This window comes from Bubalus bubalis, chromosome 15, assembly GCF_019923935.1.
Source record: "Bubalus bubalis isolate 160015118507 breed Murrah chromosome 15, NDDB_SH_1, whole genome shotgun sequence".
NCBI lineage: Eukaryota > Metazoa > Chordata > Mammalia > Artiodactyla > Bovidae > Bubalus > Bubalus bubalis.
This window is the reverse complement of record NC_059171.1, coordinates 36,667,909-36,687,737: the sequence shown is the minus strand read 5'-3', so window position 1 is coordinate 36,687,737 and position 19,829 is coordinate 36,667,909. Positions and strand designations below refer to the sequence as shown.

General features: G+C 40.0%; 1 long non-coding RNA gene across 9 annotated transcripts in view; it reads right to left on the bottom strand.

Annotated features, from left to right (window-relative positions):
• LOC102413604 overlaps positions 1-19,829 on the bottom strand; it is a 347,952-nt gene that overhangs the window by 159,418 nt on the left and 168,705 nt on the right. For 8 of the 9 annotated variants that reach the window (XR_006544733.1, XR_006544734.2, XR_003103454.2 and 5 more), the window contains one exon: positions 11,854-11,999. This is a non-coding gene — a long non-coding RNA (uncharacterized LOC102413604). Of the gene's footprint in view, positions 1-11,853; positions 12,000-15,552; positions 15,699-19,829 lie in introns of those variants that run through there. The other variant, XR_003103460.3, reaches the window with a different exon arrangement.

The following is a 19,829-nucleotide window of genomic DNA, read 5'->3' as shown; positions in this document are numbered from 1 at the left end:
GGGGAAAGAAAGGAGTTAGTTAAGAGGATGTCTGAGGTTTTCCCTCATGACAGAAATAGTCTATTTCAAAAGAGTCATTGATCATCAAGTTTATGTCACTTAAGTATTTGGATTTCAAAGACGAATAAGACATAGTCTAATAGCCAACTTCACAAAGTTATTACACTTTCTCTGAAGGTCTCATAATTTAGAAAGCTCATGACAGTAATAGAAACTTTACCTTTGGACATTTCTATTATTTTTTTTTCTCAAATTTCAACTCAAATTCTGATGAAGTAAAATAACTTCTTGTGAGCAGTGGATTAAGAAGTTGAAAGGTGCAAAAGTAGAAATAAATCTTTAATGGGCAATATTTCATGGCCATACTCGATGATTCCTAGACTATGTTCCACAACATTCTATTTATAGGACATGAGGCTACAGGTTGAGACCAGTCAAGAAAGCAAAGGCATTTAAAAGAACCGTAGCATTGTAGTTGGTGTACTATACAGACTTCAGTTAAGTGGGTTTCAGTGAAGTGGTAAAGAATCTGCCTGTCAATGCAGGAGACCCAAGAGACGGGAGTTCGATTCCTGGGTCAGGAAGATCCCTTGGGTAGGAAATGGCAACCCACTCCAGTATTCTTGCCTGGAGAATTTCATGGACAGAAGAGCCTGGCGGGCTATAGTCCATGGAGTTGCAAAAAGTTAGACACGACTGAGCACACACACACGCACATGTATGTCCATGTGTGTGTATGTGTACGGAGTTCCATCCCTCAGGGGTAGAACATGTGCCACAGTGGGGGTTCTTAAACTGGGATTTGAATTAAAATCATATTAAGAACATATGTGATATTATAAAGTTCTCATTCAGTGGCTCTGTAGTGATATTCTTACCTTTGTTTTTAAAATAACAACTTCATTGTGCTGTAATTAACATACCATGTGATTCACCCTTTTAAAGTGTACAATTCAGTGATTGCTAGTATATTCACAAAGTTACGCAATCATCACCGCTGTCTACTTTCAGCACAGTCTCATCACTCCAAAGAGTAACTCTGCTACCTCAGGACCCTGAGTAGTCATACCTAATTCCTCCTTCCCCATCCCCTGCCAACCGGGTCCTTACATCTCAAGGGACAGCTATAAGAAGAAAATGGGTTTCTTGTCAGATCTGCTAACTATTTTAATTCCCAAAGTTCCAGAAAAGTGATAAACAGCTAAGGGCTATGAGTTCCCACTTACATGAATTAGGAGACATTTTGGGTTCAGGAAAATGCAAAATTGACTAGATAAACATTAAAATTATGATGCCACTTGGGACTAGAGTTTATTTTCTCAGGCCAATTCCCCAGCGCTTTCAGAAAGTTCTCTCAAGAGACTTTTTCTTCCAAAGACCTCTGTGCTATCCAACTAACATAAGCGGTAACAGGAATTATAATAGCAATAGGAACATACTCTCCATGAGCTCTTGAAGAAATACCTCGAGCTGATCTTTTAACAGATGCCCAGCATCTGTCTTGTAGCCTGCTGGAGACGTGTGAGAGACACTACAGATTTAATAAGAAATTCAAAGATCCCCTGCTTCCCAGAGATGCTGCTAAGGGCCAGATTTCTAGAGGTTGTCGTCATTGTTATCAATTGGAAGGCCTAGTAGTCACCACTCTGCTAGTGACATCCCTTTATCGGGAGCTTCCCCTGGAAAAAGCAGAAGCATTTTCAAGCTGGTGGCACTATACTGTCCAACATGACATGGTTGATGCATCAGTCAGGACTGAACTCAACCGCATGTGTCAAAAATCCAGTTACAGCATATTAACTAAATATGAGTTTATTTTTCTTGTGTAATAAGGTCCAGAGAAAGGTAGTTCAGGGCTGGAGCAGCTACTCATGAAAAGCAAAACTCTTTCCACTTTCTTAGCTGCACATAACTGTAGTTCTTTATGTTTTCCTCATTCTTCTGCCCACAGCTCAGATGAAGTACTTTTTAATCATCTTAAAATTACGAGAATGACAGTGCCACAGCTTGAGAAGGGAAAAAACAAAACAAACAAACAAACAAAAACTACAGCTCCTCCAAAAGCTCTAGCCAGTAGACTTTTGCTCACACTTCATTAGCTAAAACTAGGTCATATGACCAGGAGAGGCTTGGCTACCAGGAATTCCACAGAGGAAAGTAGAGAGTGTTGCTTCTCTACTAAAAACTGGGTTGCATTAATTGAAAGCAGAAAGGAGGAAAATGCAGAAAACTAGGAGTATCTGCCACATGGGGTTTTCTTTTTTTTTTTTTTAAACACCCTCATAGCTATGTCTAAGTAAAAAACCTGATCTGAAGTTCATGGTTTTTTTGGTTTAGGTACAAGAAATTACTGACTAGTGCTAATTTCAATCTAAAACTTCTGGTTACTTTTTATGTTACTCTAAGAGGCTGCAACTCGGGGGGGGGGAAATATATATATATATATATATATATATATAGGTTTGACATTATAAGTTTTTAAGATGAGGGTCCTGCCTTAGAAATGTATGAAGCCCCAGTAAATATAATGCTTTGCATACAGAGGTCTACATTTCTTCTGAACTATGAATGGGATCCAGAAAATGAAGTCAGTTTTACCCCAAAGCCTGGCAAACTAAAGTGTCCAGCACCTCCCAAGCAACCATGCAAAGCGAGCATCAGGTTGCCTAAGAGAACACTGCATATAAACAAGAAGCTCAAATAAAACGTCTTCTTCAAAGTGTCTAAACAGTGAAGGAAAACAGAGAAGAATATTGAAGGACTTTCACACAGAATGGTGGTGCTCTCAGCCACAGACAGTGGGGTGCAGAGGGGTTCCAGCTGATGAATGTAAAGAGAGCATCCCTCAGCATGTTCCTCGGGTCTAGGGAGAAGGAAGCTACTCTCTGTTACAGGCTTAACTGTGTCCCCTGAAATTTATATCTGGAAGTCCCAACCCCTATATCTCAGAATATGACCTTATTTTCAACATGACAGATGTAATTAGTAAAGATGAAGGCATACTGGAACAGAGTGAGGCCTTGATCCAATATAACTGATGTCTTTATAAACAAGGGAAATTTGGACACAGACAGCCACACAGGGAGAGAGATGTGTGACAATGAAGGTAGAGATCAGGATGATGCTTACACAAGACAAAGAACCCCAAAGAATGTCAGCAAAACACCAAAAGCTCGGAGAGAGGCATAGAATTGTTCTCAGAAGGAAGCAACCCTGTTGAGACCTTGATCTTGGACTTCTAGTCTCCAGAACTGGGAGAGAAGACATTACTATTCTTTAAGCCACCTAGTTTGTTGCACTTTGTTACATAGTCTGAGATAACCAACACTCTCTAAAGAAAGATGATGATAATTGGCTTTAGTTTTTATCATCAAGACAACAGATCTGAAGGCTGTGCTGCTGCTGCTAAGTTGCTTCAGTCGTGTCCGACCCGTGTGACCCCAGAGACGGCAGCCCACCAGGCTCCCCCGTCCCCTGGGATTCTCCAGGCAAGAACACTGGAGTGGGTTGCCATTTCTTTCTCCGTCTGAAGGCTATCAGATGCATGAGGTGGCCAAAGTACTGGAGTTTCAGCTTTAGCATCATTCCTTCCAAAGAAATCCCAGGGCTGATCTCCTTCAGAATGGACTGGTTGGATCTCCTTGCAGTCCAAGGGACTCGCAAGAGTCTTCTCCAACACCACAGTTCAAAAGCATCAATTCTTCGGTGCTCAGCCTTCTTCACAGTCCAACTCTCACATCCATACATGACCACAGGAAAAACCGTAGCCTTGACTAGACGGACCTTTGTTGGCAAAGTAATGTCTCTGCTTTTGAATATGCTATCTGAAGGCTATAGACCTAAGCAAATAGTGATTTTCCATGATATCAACTTTACCCCTTCTCATGATTGGGCAGTCTTACTAAGTTAATCAACAAAGGCATATGGGAAGACTGTGGCCTTGAATTCCAAATAGTCTCTCTAGCTTGTGTTTATGAATTTCCATATGGGGGAAGCCATAGTTGGAATCAGAAGCTAAAGTTTCATTCCGTACTATGCCGATTAATTGGCTGAAGAACTTTGGCAAATGACTCACATTCTCTGAAATTCAGTTATGATTACCTTTAAAATGGCGACAATACCTAGTCCAAAGGAATGCTCTGAAGATTAAATGATGCAGTGTAATATGCACAGTTCTGTGGGTGGCACTTAGTAATCTTTCAAGAAATTGTAATAAGGTTAACACTCCTGAGTTGTACCTACAGATCAGTTCAGTTCAGTTGCTTAATCATGTCTGATTCTTTGCACACCCATGGACTGCAGCTCACTAGGCTTCCCTGTCCTTCACCAACTACTGGAGCTTGCTCAAACTCATGTCCATTGAGTCGGTGATGCCATCCAACCAATTCATCCTCTGTTATTCCCTTTTCCTCCTGCCTTCAATCTTTCCCATCATCAGGGTCTTTTCCAAGGAGTCAGTTCTTTGCATCAGGTGGCCAAAGTACTGGAGCTTCACCTTCAACATCAGTCCTTCCAATGAATATTCAGAACCAATTTCCTTTAGGATTGTCTGGTTTGATTGCCTTGTAGTCCAAGGACTCTTAAGAGTCTTCTCCAACACCACAGTCCAAAAGCATTAATTCTTCCATGCTGACATAGTCCAACTCTCACAGGCATACATGACTACTGGAAAAACCATAGCTTTGACTAGATGGACCTTTGTTGGCAAAGTAATGTCTCTTTTTTTTAATATGCTGTCTAGGTTGGTCGTAGATTTTCTTCCAAGGAGTAAGAGTCTTTTAATTTCATGGCTAAAGTGATTTTGGAGCCCTAAAAAATAAAGCCTCACTGTTTTCATTATTTCCCCATCTATTTGCCATGAAGTGATAGAACCAGATGCCATGATCTTAGTTTTCTGAATGGTGAGTTTTAAGCCAACATTTTCACTCTTCTCATTCACTTTCATCAAGAGACTCTTTAGTTCTTCTTCGCTTTCTGCCATAAGGGTGGTGTCATCTGTGTATCTGAGGTTATTGACATTTCTTCTGGCAATTTTGTGTTTCATCCAGCATTGTATTTCGCATGATGTACTCTGCATATAAGTTAAATAAGCAGGGTGACAATATATAGCCTGACGTACTCCTTTCCCGATTTGGAACCAGTCTGTTGCTCCATGTCCAGTTCTAACTGTTGCGTCTTGACCTGCATACAGATTACTCAAGAGGCAGGTCAGGTGGTCTGGCACTCTCATCTCTTTTAGAATTTTCCACTGTTTGGGGTGATCCACACAGTCAAAGGTTTTGATGCAGTCAATAAAGCAAAAGTAGATGTTTTCCTGGAACTCTCTTGCTTTTTCTATGATCTAACAGATGGTGGCAATTTTATCTGGTTCCTCTGCTTTTTCTAAATCCAATTTGAACATCTGGAAGTTCACAGTTCATGTACTATTGAAGCCTCGCTTGGAGAATTTTGAGCATTACTTTGCTATAGTGTGAGATGAGTGCGATTGTGCAGTAGTTTAAACATTCTTTGGCATTGCCTTTCTTTGGGATTGGAATGAAAACTGACCTTTTCCAGTCCTGTGGCCACTGCTGAGTTTTCCAGATTTGCTGGCATATTGAGTGTAGCACTTTCATAGCATCATCTTTCAGGATTTGAAATAGCTCAACTGGAATTCCATCACCTCCACTAGCTTTGTTCATAGTGATGCTTATCAAGGCCCACTTGACTTCACATTCCAGGATGTCTGGCCCTAGTCCAGTGATCACATCATCATGGTTATTTGGGGCATGAAGATCTTTTTTGTATAGTTCTTCTGTGTATTCTTGCCACCTCTTCTTAATAGCTTCTGCTTTTGTTAGGTCCATACCATTTCTGGAGAAATGGGACCATTTCCAGAACCATTTTTTGCTGACTGTATAGAGCTTCTCCATCTACAGAGAAGGTATCTACCATTTATTGTGCTCATCTTTGCATGAAATGTTCCCTTGGTATCTCTAATTTTCTTGAAGAGCTTCTTAGTCTTTCCCATTCTATTGTTTTCCTCTATTTCTTTGCAATGATCACTGAGGAAGGCTTTCTTATCTCTCCTTGCTATTCTTTGGAATTCTGCATTCAAATGTGTATATCTTTTCTTTTCTTCTTTGCCTTTAGCTTCTTTTCTCAGTTATTTGTAAGGCCTCTTCATACAACCATTTTGACTTTATGTATTTCTTTTTCTTGGGGATGGTCTTGATCACTGCCTCCTGTACAATGTCATGAACCTCCATCCATAGTTCCTCAGGGACTCTATCTGTCAGATCTAATCCCTTGAATCTATTTGTTACTTCCACTGCATAATCGTAAGGGATTTGAGTTAGGTCAAACCTGAATGACCTAGTGGTTTTCCCTACTTTCTTCAATTTAAGTCTGAATTTTGCAGTAAGAAGTTCACGATCTGAGCCACAGTCAGCTCCTGGCCTTTTTTTTGCTGACTGTGTAGAGCTTCTCCATCTACAGATAGTATCTACAGATAGTGCTATAGTAGAATAAAACATGATTTATGAGGCATAATCAACTCTCAATAATCTATGACTATAAGAAAAGGTTATTATAGGAAGTAAAACCATTAGTAACTAATCTAAAAACTATGTTTTCCAAATGAAAATTTTTATTGATTTTCATCAGAGAGCTTACATGCGTGCATGCAGGCTAAGTCATTTAAGTTGTGTCTGATTCTGTGCGACCCTATGGACTCTAGCCCTCCAGGCTCCTCTGTCCATTGGGATTCTCCAGGCAAGAATTCTGGAGTGGTTTGCCATGCCCTCCTGCAGGGGATCTTCCCAACCCAGGGGTCAAACCCCTGTCTCTTATGTCCTCTGCACTGGCAGGCAGGTTCTTTACCACTAGTGCCACCTGGGAAGCGGACAGAACTTATGTATGCTCATTATAAAATGTTTACATGATATAAATATGTATAAGGTAGAATTATAATTGTATATTTCCAAAATCCAAGGTTCAGTGCTTATTTTTCATATTTCTTTAGATATGTCTGTGTGTTTAATAGAAATTTTTATACATTATTTTAAACAAAAATGGATCATGTTCTGTATGCCCCCAACAGATTGATCGAGCTCTGTTCAATAATTTATCTTCAACCTTTCATGCCATACATACTACAAGCTCTATCACAATGTTTCAGATGTTGTATAGTGACTTTTCTGGTAGTCCGGTGGTAAAGAACCTGTCTGCCAATGCAGAGGATATGGGTTTCATCCCTGGTTCGGGAAGATTTCACATGCCGTGGGGCAACTAAGCCCATGTGCCAACTACTGAACCTGCACTCTGGTGCCCACAAGCCACAACTACTGAGCCCACGCGGGTTGCAACTACTGAGGTTTGCACACCTTAGAGCCTGTGCTCTGCAACAAGAGAAGCCACTGCAACGAGAAGCCTGCACACTGCAACTGAAGAAAGCTCGCACACAGTGATGAAAATCAGCACAGCCAAAAATAGAGTAAAATTTTTTTAAATGCTGTATAATAATGATGTTCTATGGATATACAAAATTTATTTACTCAAGTTGTTTGAACATTCAGATTTGCCTGCAATTTGTAAAATTCACAATGTTATAATAAATGAAAACTATAATGAAGATCATGGCATCCGGTCCCACCACTTCATGGGAAATAGATGGGGAAACAGTGGAAACAGTGTCAGACTTTATTTTTCTGGGCTCCAAAATCACTACAGATGGTGACTGCAGCCATGAAATGAAAAGACACTTACTCCTTGGAAGGAAAGTTATGACCAACCTAGATAGCATGTTCAAAAGCAGAGACATTACTTTGCCAACAAAGGTTCGTCTAGTCAAGGCTACGGTTCTTCCTGTGGTCATGTATGGATGTGAGAGTTGGACTGTGAAGAAGGCTGAGCGCCGAAGAACTGATGCTTGTGAACTGTGGTGTTGGAGAAGACTCTTGAGAGTCCCTTGGACTGCAAGGAGATCCAACCAGTCCATTCTGAAGGAGATCAGCCCTGGGATTTCTTTGGAAGGAATGATGCTGAAGCTGAAACTCCAGTACTTTGGCCACCTCATGCGAAGAGTTGATTCATTGGAAAAGACTCTGATGGTGGGAGGGATTGGGGGCAGGAGGAAAAGGGGAAGACAGAGGATGAGATGTCTGGATGGCATCACTGACTCGATGGACGTGAGTCTCAGTGAACTCTGGGACTTGGTGATGGACAGGGAGGCCTGGCGTGCTGCAATTCATGGGGTCGCAAAGAGTCAGACACGACTGAGCGACTGATCTGATCTGATACTTTAGAAGGGGCTTCCCAGGTAGCTCAGTGGTAAAGAACCTGCCTGCCAATGCTGGAGACACAAGTTTGATCCCTGGGTCGGGAGATTCCCTGGAGAAGGAAATAGCAACCCACTCAAGTATTCTTGCCCAGGAAATCCCACGGTCAGAGAAGCCTGGTGGGTTACAGTCCATGGGGTCGAAAAAGAGTCAGACACGACTCAGCAACTAAACACCACCACCACCACTGTGGAGAATGGATCTATTTTCTCCAATCTTTTAAAAATAAAACAAGGCATTGTTGGAAGGAAGGAAAGAAAATGAAAAGGGGAATGTTTATTCATTTTATCTAATAATTTTGGTTTATATAACATCAAATAACACATTTGCAGGTTGTCTTGTCAAATTTTACTGATAATTTCCCTGAATGAGAATTAACTGAATTGAGTGGTACCCTCTAAGTCATGTGTACACAGCTTTAGATAAAAGCTATACAATCCAAGTCACTTCAGTCGTGTCCAACTCTGTGCGACCCCATAGATGGCAGCCTACCAGGCTCCCCTGTCCCTGGGATTCTCCAGGCAAGAACACTGGAGTGGGTTGCCATTTCCTTCTCCAATGCATGAAAGTGAAAAGTAAACTGATCTTCATTGAACATGTAATGAATTTCATCTAAATAATCTAGTCCCAGGTTTTCATAACTTTTCCAACATTTTGACATCCTGCAGGAACCCCACTGTGAATCACCTCTAAAGCCAGATGGCAAAGCTTCTCAAACGATATGCCCAGAACTCACCCAGGCAGACATCCTAGGATCTTAGTTTCATTTTGCAGATGAAATAAAGCAGGGTTTTGACTTAACATTCATTAAGAGAAAGAAGGAAAATATTTTTCTTCTGGGTTAACTTTGGGAGTGTTAAGCAATGCAAACATTTCAGAGGCAGTAGTTCATGATACCATGCGGGCAGACATCCGTGCCAGGAGACACACTTGCTTGGAAAGACGACTCTTCTTTCTCTAGTGGGTCTACATATACTATGTGGTTTCCATCAAAACTCCACTGAGAGTTTTCAAAAGGTATTGACTAGCTCTTCCCAAAGTCATCAAAAGAGCAGATTCCAAGAATAGCCAAAATATTTTGTATCAAAAAAAGATAAAACTCAATGTACCAAATCAAAATGTAAAGTGACAGTTGTTAAAACATTGAGGTGAATAACAGCAATTGACTAATTGAAATAGAATATGAAAGTCTGGAAATGAACAGATATATATGTGTGTGTGTGTATGTGTATATATATATATATACACATGAGAGTCTATTATGTGATAGAGGTGATAGCTCAATTTAGAGGTAAAATTGCTTGCTACTTAAAATGCAGATAGAAAAAGTAAACATCTATTTGAAAAAATAAGCTATTTATTTCATTATATACACAAATGAAAGAATCAAATATATAACAGAAGCTTCAAAAAGCAGCAGAAGGAAAAAGATTCTAATAAGATTATTAACAAATTTTGGACTAATTTATGAGCAAAAAGCACTGTGCTGTGTGCTCAGTCACTTCAGTCCTGTCTGACTCTTTGCGACCCTATGGGCTGTAGCCCGCCAAGCTCCTCTGCCCACAGGATTCTCCAGGCAAGAATACTAGCATGAGTTGCCATGCCCTCCTTCACAGGATCTTCCTGACCCAGGGATCAAAACCGCATCTCCCGCATCTCTATCATTGCAGGCAGATGCTTTACCTGCTGAGCCACCAGGGAACCCTAGACACACACACACACACACACACACACACACACACACACACGAAAGTCTTTTTAAGTAAGACACAAAACTCAAAGGATACATATACAAACATTGATATGTTTGTATCAATTTAGATTTAGATTTATTACTAAATCTTTATTTATTACTAAATCTAAAATAAATTTAGATTTATTACTAAATCTTTCAAATTAGTTACTTTGAAAAATATCATAAAAATTCTTCAAAAAATAAAGAAAAGTGGGGGAAAATATTTACAAAAAAATATCAACACTCACAATATTAACAGCTCTTACAAGTCTAAGAATAACATATTGAAACCACTAGGGAAAATGCACAAAGAATTTGAATAGACAGTTCAAAAAAAAAAGAGAGCAAATCATCAATAAATATTGAAAGATATTCATCTTTGTGGTTACCAAGGAACTAGAAATAATTAAAACAACACTACCATGACATTTTCACCTATCAGATGTACAATAATTAAAAAATCGTATCTAATAATAACAAAAATGCAGGAAAACGGACACTCAGCACTTGATGCAAGAGAACAAACAGCCTTTTCACAACATGATTCCATCGTGTTCATCACATTCAAATGCATTTATATTTTGGCCCAGTAATCTTACCTTTCAGTTTCTCTCCCAGAAGCCCACTCACAATTGCTTAAAGATATTTGTGCAAAGCTGTTGCTGCTGCTGCTAAGTTGCTATTGCACCATTATTTTCTAAGTTACTCATGAAGCACATGCCAACTACATAAAACACGTTAAAACACAAAAAATGATTAATGGGTGACTAGAAGGCTCAAAGGGACAAAAATACCAAGGAGAAACCTGGCTAGAGGGAACACTCTACAACTCAGTTCAATAAAAAGGCTGGAGGAGACATGGGGCAGAAAGAAACCATGTTTTTTTCAGATTCTCCCTCATTTCAAGAAAGATCCAAATCTTGTGTATAAAATATTAGAATCAGATTTCTGTTTTGCACCCTAACTGTGTTTCTTTTCTACCTGAAGTCCAGATGCTCCTTAAGAAATCTTAAATGAATAAGAGTTTTATATCAGCACCTTCTAGTTCTGATGTCCAAAGCTAAAATGAATAATGACTATCTTCAACTGAAAACACACTCTTTCAGGGCACTAAACAAAGTCACATATTTACTAAAGCTAAGAGGCAAAGCTATCATCAAAGAAACGTTGCGCATCAGGCCACAGTCAGAGTTACATCCTCACCAATAGACATCTATAATATCCTTTTCTCTGCTTTTTGCTAAAGGTTCATGCAGTTCGAACTTCTACAGCCATGTTTATCTACCTAATTACATATTGCAACTTGCATTTGGAAGGCTAGTTCCATTTCATTACAGCTTCCCACAGACAAAACAAAAATATTTGTTTAAACTCATCCATTGAACCAAAAAAGTGACCACTGTTTTCCTATTCAATTGATACCAATATTGAATCTGAACACTAAAATGATGAAAGATATCTGTCTGGCTGAACAGAGAACAAGAGATTTTAGGATCAAAGCACATCACCACATCCTTCCTTCAAAATGGGTTCATAAGCAGTATGCAAAACTCAGTTTTTGTATCACTGGGAAGACACTATTCTATTCCAAGTCCTTTTAACCATACACCTGCTTCCAACCACTAGTGATGCTTAAGTCTTTCTCACTTGGCTTCCCCTATGTCCCCAAACCAAAGGACTATGTCTATCCCAGGATGGTACATGCTTCACTTTCTAACAGTTAGCATTCCCACAGATCCCTCTGGATCCCTATCATGATACATTCTTTTAGAGCTTCTTGCAAATGGAGATTCCACTTACCTGCATTATGAGGTACTGGGTATCCAGAAAGAATGATTAAGGCTTAGGACTTAAAATTGAACTACTGAAGGCAATCGCAGCTCTGCCATGTCACTTGTGTGTCCGTGAGCATATTATTGAACTTCCTTCAGCATTAGTTTCTTTATCTGTAAAATGGGAATAATAAAAGCACTTGTACTGTTGCCAAGATCATTAAACAGACTAGTACAGTGTCTGGCACATAAAAAATACAAAATATTTAGCTCTAATTGCTAGATTCTCATTATCTATCTGCACACCCCTGCCTCGGACATACTTAGCAAAACATGTTACATAAATTCCCGAGAGGCCAAGGGACTGCCTGCAGGGTTTCCCAGGATGTAGGCAAGTATACAAGCACTGAAGGCAACTCCACCAAGCAGGAGGTGAACTTCCTCCCAGACTCCTAGGCATGTCTGCCTCTCCATTTCCTATTTTGCTTTATGGAGACCCAGATAAAAAGGACACTGGTTCCATGACTATAAGCCACGGTGTCCACTTCCATACTTTGTAAAATCAGCCTTTCTGTAACCCTAGTTGTGCAGGCATGCGTCCACTGCTAGACTGTGGACCTGAAGGAGGCACCAAGTTTCCTTCCTCTTTGTATTTCTCTTGGTGACTGCCTGGTACCACGTCTGGAGAAGCAGCATGCATGCTCAGTGGTGTCCGACTCATTGGACCCCATGGACTATAGCCCACCAAGGCTCTTCTGTCTATGGAATCTTCCCGGCAAGAATACTGGAGTGGGTTGCCATGCCCTCCTCTAGTGTCTGGAGGAGAGGGAAGGCTAAATAAAGAATGAATGAATGGTTGTAATATTTATCAACAAGATAACTGAACCAGCTCAAGGCAAAAGGGAATTTGCCTTGTTCTTTCCCAGCTCCCTTTTCCCCAACTGTAAGGATATTCTTCCTTTGGTTAATAATGCCTTCAGCATGCCTTAGCTTGTCTCCATCTGTGTTTTGGATTCCTTCCTTCCATCTCTTTGTATAAGAACTTTTTCTCTGTCAAATGGCAATTAGGTATGAATGCATTCATTAATCAGGTAGGCAGCCCCTAAGACAAGGTACAAACAAAGGAATGTAACAAAAAGTTAAAAATCCTAATTCAAGGAAAACTTGTGTGTAAAGAACTTAACATGAGTCACTAGAAGCGGGCAATGTCTAGTCTCCTCCCTGACAGCTGAGAGAAAGACAACTATTTATTTACTTTCCAAGAGGCTTTTTTAAAATTACAGTTTAGCTGCTTTACAACATTGTGCTAATTTCTGCTGTACAGCAAAGTGACTCAGCTACACATATACATATATCCCCTTACGTCACCATAGAGCATTGAATAGAGTTCACTGTTATATAGGAGGTTCGCATTAGTTATCTATTTTATACATAATAGTGTACATATGTATTTGATCATTCCTTCTCCTTGGAATCCTGATGGTTTCTTTAAGTGACTCTGAGGATAGCTATTGTACACATAGAATGTGAACAAGTCTGGCCAGCCTGCTACTGCTATACTAATTTATCTTTTCTCTGGTTTTTCCCAGACCCACACTCGCAAGAATCAAAGTCCATGCAGAAAGTATTCTGAGAACAGTTACTGCTGTGTTTGCAGAACTGTTTTTCAGAGGAACTAGAGATAGCAGAGGGGTATTGAGTTTAGATGTCAGTAGCAGCATTATTATGAACACAATCAAATGTCTGATGTCTTTGAGTGACCGCATGTAACTCCTCTACATAGCCAATGAGTAACATGACCAAAGACTGGTACTTTCCCTCACAGTTGAAACCTCCAGCTAAATGAATCACAGAAGTTCTATGAGAAAGTGAGGGGAAAACCCACCAATAATGAGCCAAGAGGTTTTCAAGTCTAACAGAGGAAGTAACTGGGGGAAGTGGGGAGTCAGAATGCCTAGGAAGTCCATTGCTTTTCTGATGGCATCTCCTATGTGCTCTGAATCATCTCGGACTGGAGAGTGCATTACATTACATTGATTGCCTTTATTTGATTAGAGTGGAAACTGCCTGAGGATAAAGTCTTACCTGACAGAGCAGGAACAGTGGGTCTGGTGAGTCAGGTGCCTGAGTCTGAGTGCAGTGTTGGCCATTGTATCTCCATAAACTTGGATTAGTTATTTCACCTCTTTGGACTTTCAATTTTGTAAACTGAAGACACTATTACTATCTTGCTCATAAAATGATTGTTGGTATTGCTTGTAATAATTAATCCATCTAAAACCCGATGTTTAGGCCCAGGTAAAATTACTGATGATCAATAATTACCAATTGCTATTGCTGACCACTGCTATCCTCCAAGTACAGCGCCTAGTACACAGAAAATTCTCAAGATAAACTTAATGTCAGTCCCAAGTGTTGTCCCATGGAACTGCTATGTTGGTGAATAAATGAAACAGTCTGGAACAATCATGTCATTGTATCATCACACCTCTGCTTGCATCATCAACAACTCTATTCTTTATTCATTGAGTAGATTGCATGAAATTTTGTAGCAGCTCTATACGGATGAACTGTGGTGTTGGAGAAGACTCTTGAGAGTCCCTTGGACTGCAAGGAGATCCAACTAGTCCGTTCTAAAGGAGATCAGCCCTGGGTGTTCTTTGGAAGGAATGATGCTAAAGCTGAAACTCCAATACTTTGGCCACCTCATGCGAAGAGTTGACTCATTGGAAAAGACTCTGATTCTGGGAGGGATTGGGGGCAGGAGGAGAAGGGGACGACAGAGGATGAGATGGCTGGGTGGCATCACCGACTCGATGGACATGAGTCTGAGTGAACTCTGGGAGTTGGTGATGGACAGGGAGGCCTGGCGTGCTGCGATTCATGGGGTCGCAAAGAGTCGGACACAACTGAGCGACTGAACTGAACTGAACTGATAAGGATAACAGGAATTTAAAACATGACAAGGGAGTTATTCCTTTCTTCAACAAATATTTTTGAAACAGATACAGTTTTCCAAAGATGAAAACATTACAAAAATGACAGAAAGATAAAATTTCTATACCATTCTTATTAATAATAACAATCTATAATTATTACCCACCACCCAATAAGCATGGTGCAAGGCTCTTTATATCTATTAGCTCATTTTATGATGACAAAAAATGGCAAGGTCATTATTATGCTCATTTTAGAGAGAAGGAAACTAAGATGTAAACAGACTCAATAACTTGCCTAACATTTTTCAGCTAGAGTTTTCCAAAGCTGAAATCTCTTCTGTATTTCCAAAGCCTGTTCTTTTTCTATTTTGTTATTATCTTTCTTTCAATATCTTACTATAATATCAGGCAGAATGAAATAAGTACTCTATTGGAGGTATGAGTAAATTATCATGGAACTCCTGAACTCTGAAACTGTGGGAAAGAAAACAGTGAATTTGAATGGTAGAGAATGAGGGTTGACCTTAATCAGGACATTTTACATAAACCATATAAGATAAGGGGCAATAGGAGGAGATAAAGGGAACTTCAGGATGTAAAATCCTATCAGTCAAGCCCTAGCAATGTCACTTCACAGGGTAGAGTAGTTGTGTGCTCAAACTTAAAAAATAGGCTGCAGGTAGGTGCAGACTCTATCTAGGTAGGGGTAGAATGACCAGAGTGTCAGAAAAGACTGTTCTTTAAAGTATGGATGCAGTCTCCATATGTTCACCAACTTTACTGCATACCTGAAACACAGATGAACTTGGACGCTTCGTAGAATCGTCACAATTCCTATTTGAGTGGGTTTGATTTAATGATGTTTTACAGTAACACATATGGGCTTCCCTGGTGGCTCAGTGGCAAAGAGTCTACCTGCCAATGCAAAAGACACAGGTTTGATCCCTGGGTAGGGAAGATCCCTAGGAGAAGGAAATGACAAGCCACTCCAGTATTTTTGCCTGGAGAATGGACAGAGTCTGGTGGGCTACAGTTCATGGGGTTGCAAAAGAGTTGGATACAACTTAGCAACAACAACATATAACACACACACATCACACACACACACACACACAACACTATGAGCAGACAATGTCTAAACAATCGTACCTTGGTCATTCATTCTCTCTACTCATTTTCTGACATAAGGCAAATTACTCACAGATTATTCTCAATCCTACAAATAATCAATAAGCAAATACATAAGGTGAAATCTGTCTGGTGCAAGACCTAAGGGAAAGGGAGAGCACTTGCTTTATCAATGACTCCAAAGCAGGTGTTGTAAGAGGAATACAGGGTTTAGAAAGTGGCCGGCTCCGGCATCAACACACAGCATGTCGGAGAGCAAGTTCATAGGACTCTGGGCCTTCAAGATAGTCTGTTTCCCCCAGTTTTATAGACAAAAGGTTTCTATAACCCTGAACTTGCACCAGGACCCAGCACCTTTGTTGCCCAAGGCCATCCTACCGCTTCATCCTTAAGCTGTTCTGAAAGCAGTGGCTGCCGCCGCTAGAATACATCCCGTTTGCCTCTAAAAGGAAGGCTTTTTTTGGCTACAGCAGAAGGAAAGTGGGAAGATAAAACAAACTTTAATTCATCTGTTCTTACTCATAGGCTTCCCATCAAGGGTGGGTTTTATCCTTATTTAGAATCAATACTAAGTAAAGAAAGTATAAATATACCAATTGAAAACCTCTTTCTGTGGATGCCTCGGCAGCCACAACTAAATTGCTTGAGGTTTACGGACACCATGCATTTTCCCCAGCGCTTATTCTGAAACCCTCAAGTGTTAAACTCAATCATTTCCTGGGACCCTTGAGAGAATGGAATCTAAGATCTGTTAATAGGGGTTTTTTGTTTGTTTGTGTTTGGGAGGGGGAGGGGGACTGTCATTCTGGGACAATTAGGTAAATCCCTAACAGACGGATGGAGTTTTTGAATCCTAATTGCTTGTGTTCAATATTTTTCCCCAAGAGATAAGAGTAACTATATTTAAGTTGAGTAGTCTGAGAAGAGTAGGAGGAGCTGGGTGAAACTGACAAACTTCCCCTGGGCATTTCCCATAGGTTAGCCCTGTGTCAACGGATTCAACCCTCAGAGATCTCCTAGGGTTGCTGTGTGCCACTATAGAAGTGGCACAGACTCTGAATCAGGTGACTTTATGACTCTAACTACTACTGCAACCCAAGAGAAGGTCAATCTCCAAAGAACGTTTATATTCTTCATGTGTAAGATAGAAGACTCGAACTGACATGTCCCTTTAGAGCTCTTCCAACAGTGATCTATTCCACTGAGGGGGCTTTTCTGGGCAAACACAAAATGAGCCGGAAGGTAAATGCTCAGAGCTGAGTATTTTGAGAAAAAAAGAAAAATGCATGTAGAGAATGCACCTAAAGAGTTTTTATACCTGTATTTCTTCCCTAACTTAGAAAACCTGAAATCCTTTGACTGCTGCAGATTCTGGGTCAAGAAGTCTCAAGTTAGGTTCACTTTTTTTTAGGAAAGCAGGGATGGATTTATCTTCCTAGTACGTTAGTAGGTAAAACCAAAACAACCGTGAGTGATAAGCCTAGATCTTGGGCTACTCTCCAGGCACTTTTCCACTACATTGTGCTACCTAGATTTTCTCCTTCAGACTTAAAGAAAAACATGAAATGACAGGCAGATGACTTGGAAAATGTCAAACTATTGTCTCCAGACTTTCTAAAAACTAATTCTGCAAGATATCTCATATAAAAATGTTTTTGAGGGGCAAAACATGTGGGATGTCAGAAAACTCATCTCTCTCTTGAAGTTTAGAAAGTATCATTCAAAAAAAGCTAAGAAAGATCCTACTGTAGAGAAATCTACATATATTTTCTTAAACTGCTGCTGCTGCTGCTAAGTCGCTTCAGTCATGTCCGACTCTGTGCAACCCCATAGATGGCAGCCCACCAGGCTCCCCCATCCCTGGGATTCTTCAGGCAAGAACACTGGAGTGGGTTGCCATTTCCTTCTCCAACACATGAAAGTGAAAAGTGAAAGTGAAGTCGCTCAGTCGTGTCAGACTCTAGCATGCCATAATTTATTTGGCCAATGAAGACATACTCTACACAAACCACCAATTATCATTATATCTGATCTGCAAAAACATAGAAGTGATCATTTGTGTAGATCATTTTATCTGTATATTTAAGTGACCATGTATCCCATCTTAGTATGTGCCCATGCTAAGCTCCTTTTCTTAATCATCTTCATTCAGCACACTGTTTTTTTCTTTTTGTAGTATTTTCACTTTATTTAACAAAGATATTCAGCATTTGCTATTGACAATGCATAGAAATTTTTTAAAATTTTACTGGAGTATAGTTGATTTATAATTTTGTGTTACTTTCAGGTGTCCAGTAAAATCAATCTGTTACACATATACTTATATCCACTCTTCTTTAGATTCTTTTCCTATCTAGACCATTACAGAGTATTGAGTAGAGTTCCCTGTGCTAAACAACAGGTCTTTATTAGTCATCTATTTAATATATATAGTATTATATATGTGTCAATCTCAATCTTCCAATTTATCCTTCCCCCTCTTACCTCCTGGCAACCGTAAGTTTATTTTTTACATCTGTAACTCTATTTCTGTTTTGCAGATAAGTTCAATTGTACCTTTTTTTTTTAAGATTCCACATATAAATGGTTTAATATGATATTTGTCTTTCTCTATCTGACTTACTTTACTCAGTGTGACAATCTCTAGGTCCATCCATGTTGCTGCAAATGGCATTATTTGTTCATTTTCATTGCTGAGTAATATGCTATTGTATGTATGTGCCACATCTTCTTTCTCCATCCCTCTGCTGATGGACATTTAGGTTGCTTCCATGTCCTGGCTACTGTAAGTTAGTGCTGCGGTGAACACTGGGGTGCACGTATCTTTTCAAATTATGGTTTTCTTCAGAGATACGCCTTGGAGTTGAATTGCTGGGTCATATGGTATTTCTGTTTAGTTTTTTAAGGAACCTCCATAGTGACTGTACCAATTTAGATTCCCACCAACAATGCAGGAGGGTTCCCTTTTTCCCACACCCTTTCCAGAATTTATTTGTAGATTTTTGATGATGGCCATTCTAACCAGTGTGAACTGATATCTCATTTAGTTTTGATTTGCATTTCCTTAATAATTAGTGACACTGAGCATCTTTTCACATGCCTCTTGGCCCTCACCACAGTTTGTTTTTTAGCACAGTATTTGACAATCTGATTCAGTTGTTTCTACATTCCCGCCTTTGACATCACACCTCTGTATTCCCAAAATTACCTGGCATAATACTGGGTAAGATGTTATGGAAAAACTCAAACAAATATTTTGGCCAACACAATGCTTGCAGGTCATGGATACTCAAATACTTGCAATGACCCTTTAACTGACCTTTACAAAACTTACAGCCATTTAAATGTGAATGCTCCATTTGATCACATATATTTGGCCCAATTGACTTCTATAGTCTATTGGTTTTGTGGCATACTGCACACCCAACCTTTCATGTGTCAGTGAGACGAGTGTAGCAAATCTAATCTTTGCTTAAATATAAACCAGGAGTAAAAAGAAGCCACAAGAATTTTCCCTCAAAGCCAGTACACACAGATCAGGGTCAGCAGTTAAAGGCACATGGTCATCTGACCAGTGACCTATCTTTACCCTTGGGAGCTGGTAAAGTTCCAGATAAGCTCTGGTGAGGAGGATGGATGGTAAGGCGGAATGAGTCCAGACCAGAGTGGCCAGAGGATCCACGCAGCCTGGAGTGGCTCCGTGCAGTCCTGCCCAGCTGTAGGCCAACACTGGTTAAAGCCCAAATGATAGGGTCACAGCCAGTAACAAGTAGCAGATACCAATGGGCACAGGGAACCACACGTGGCCACATGCACATATTGATCAGAAGGAACAAAAACAAATCATTTAAGATGAAATATGTTGGTGGGGACAAATGTATAAGTAGGAAGAAATTGAAACCCTTGTTCACTGTTGTAGGAATGCAACATTGCACAG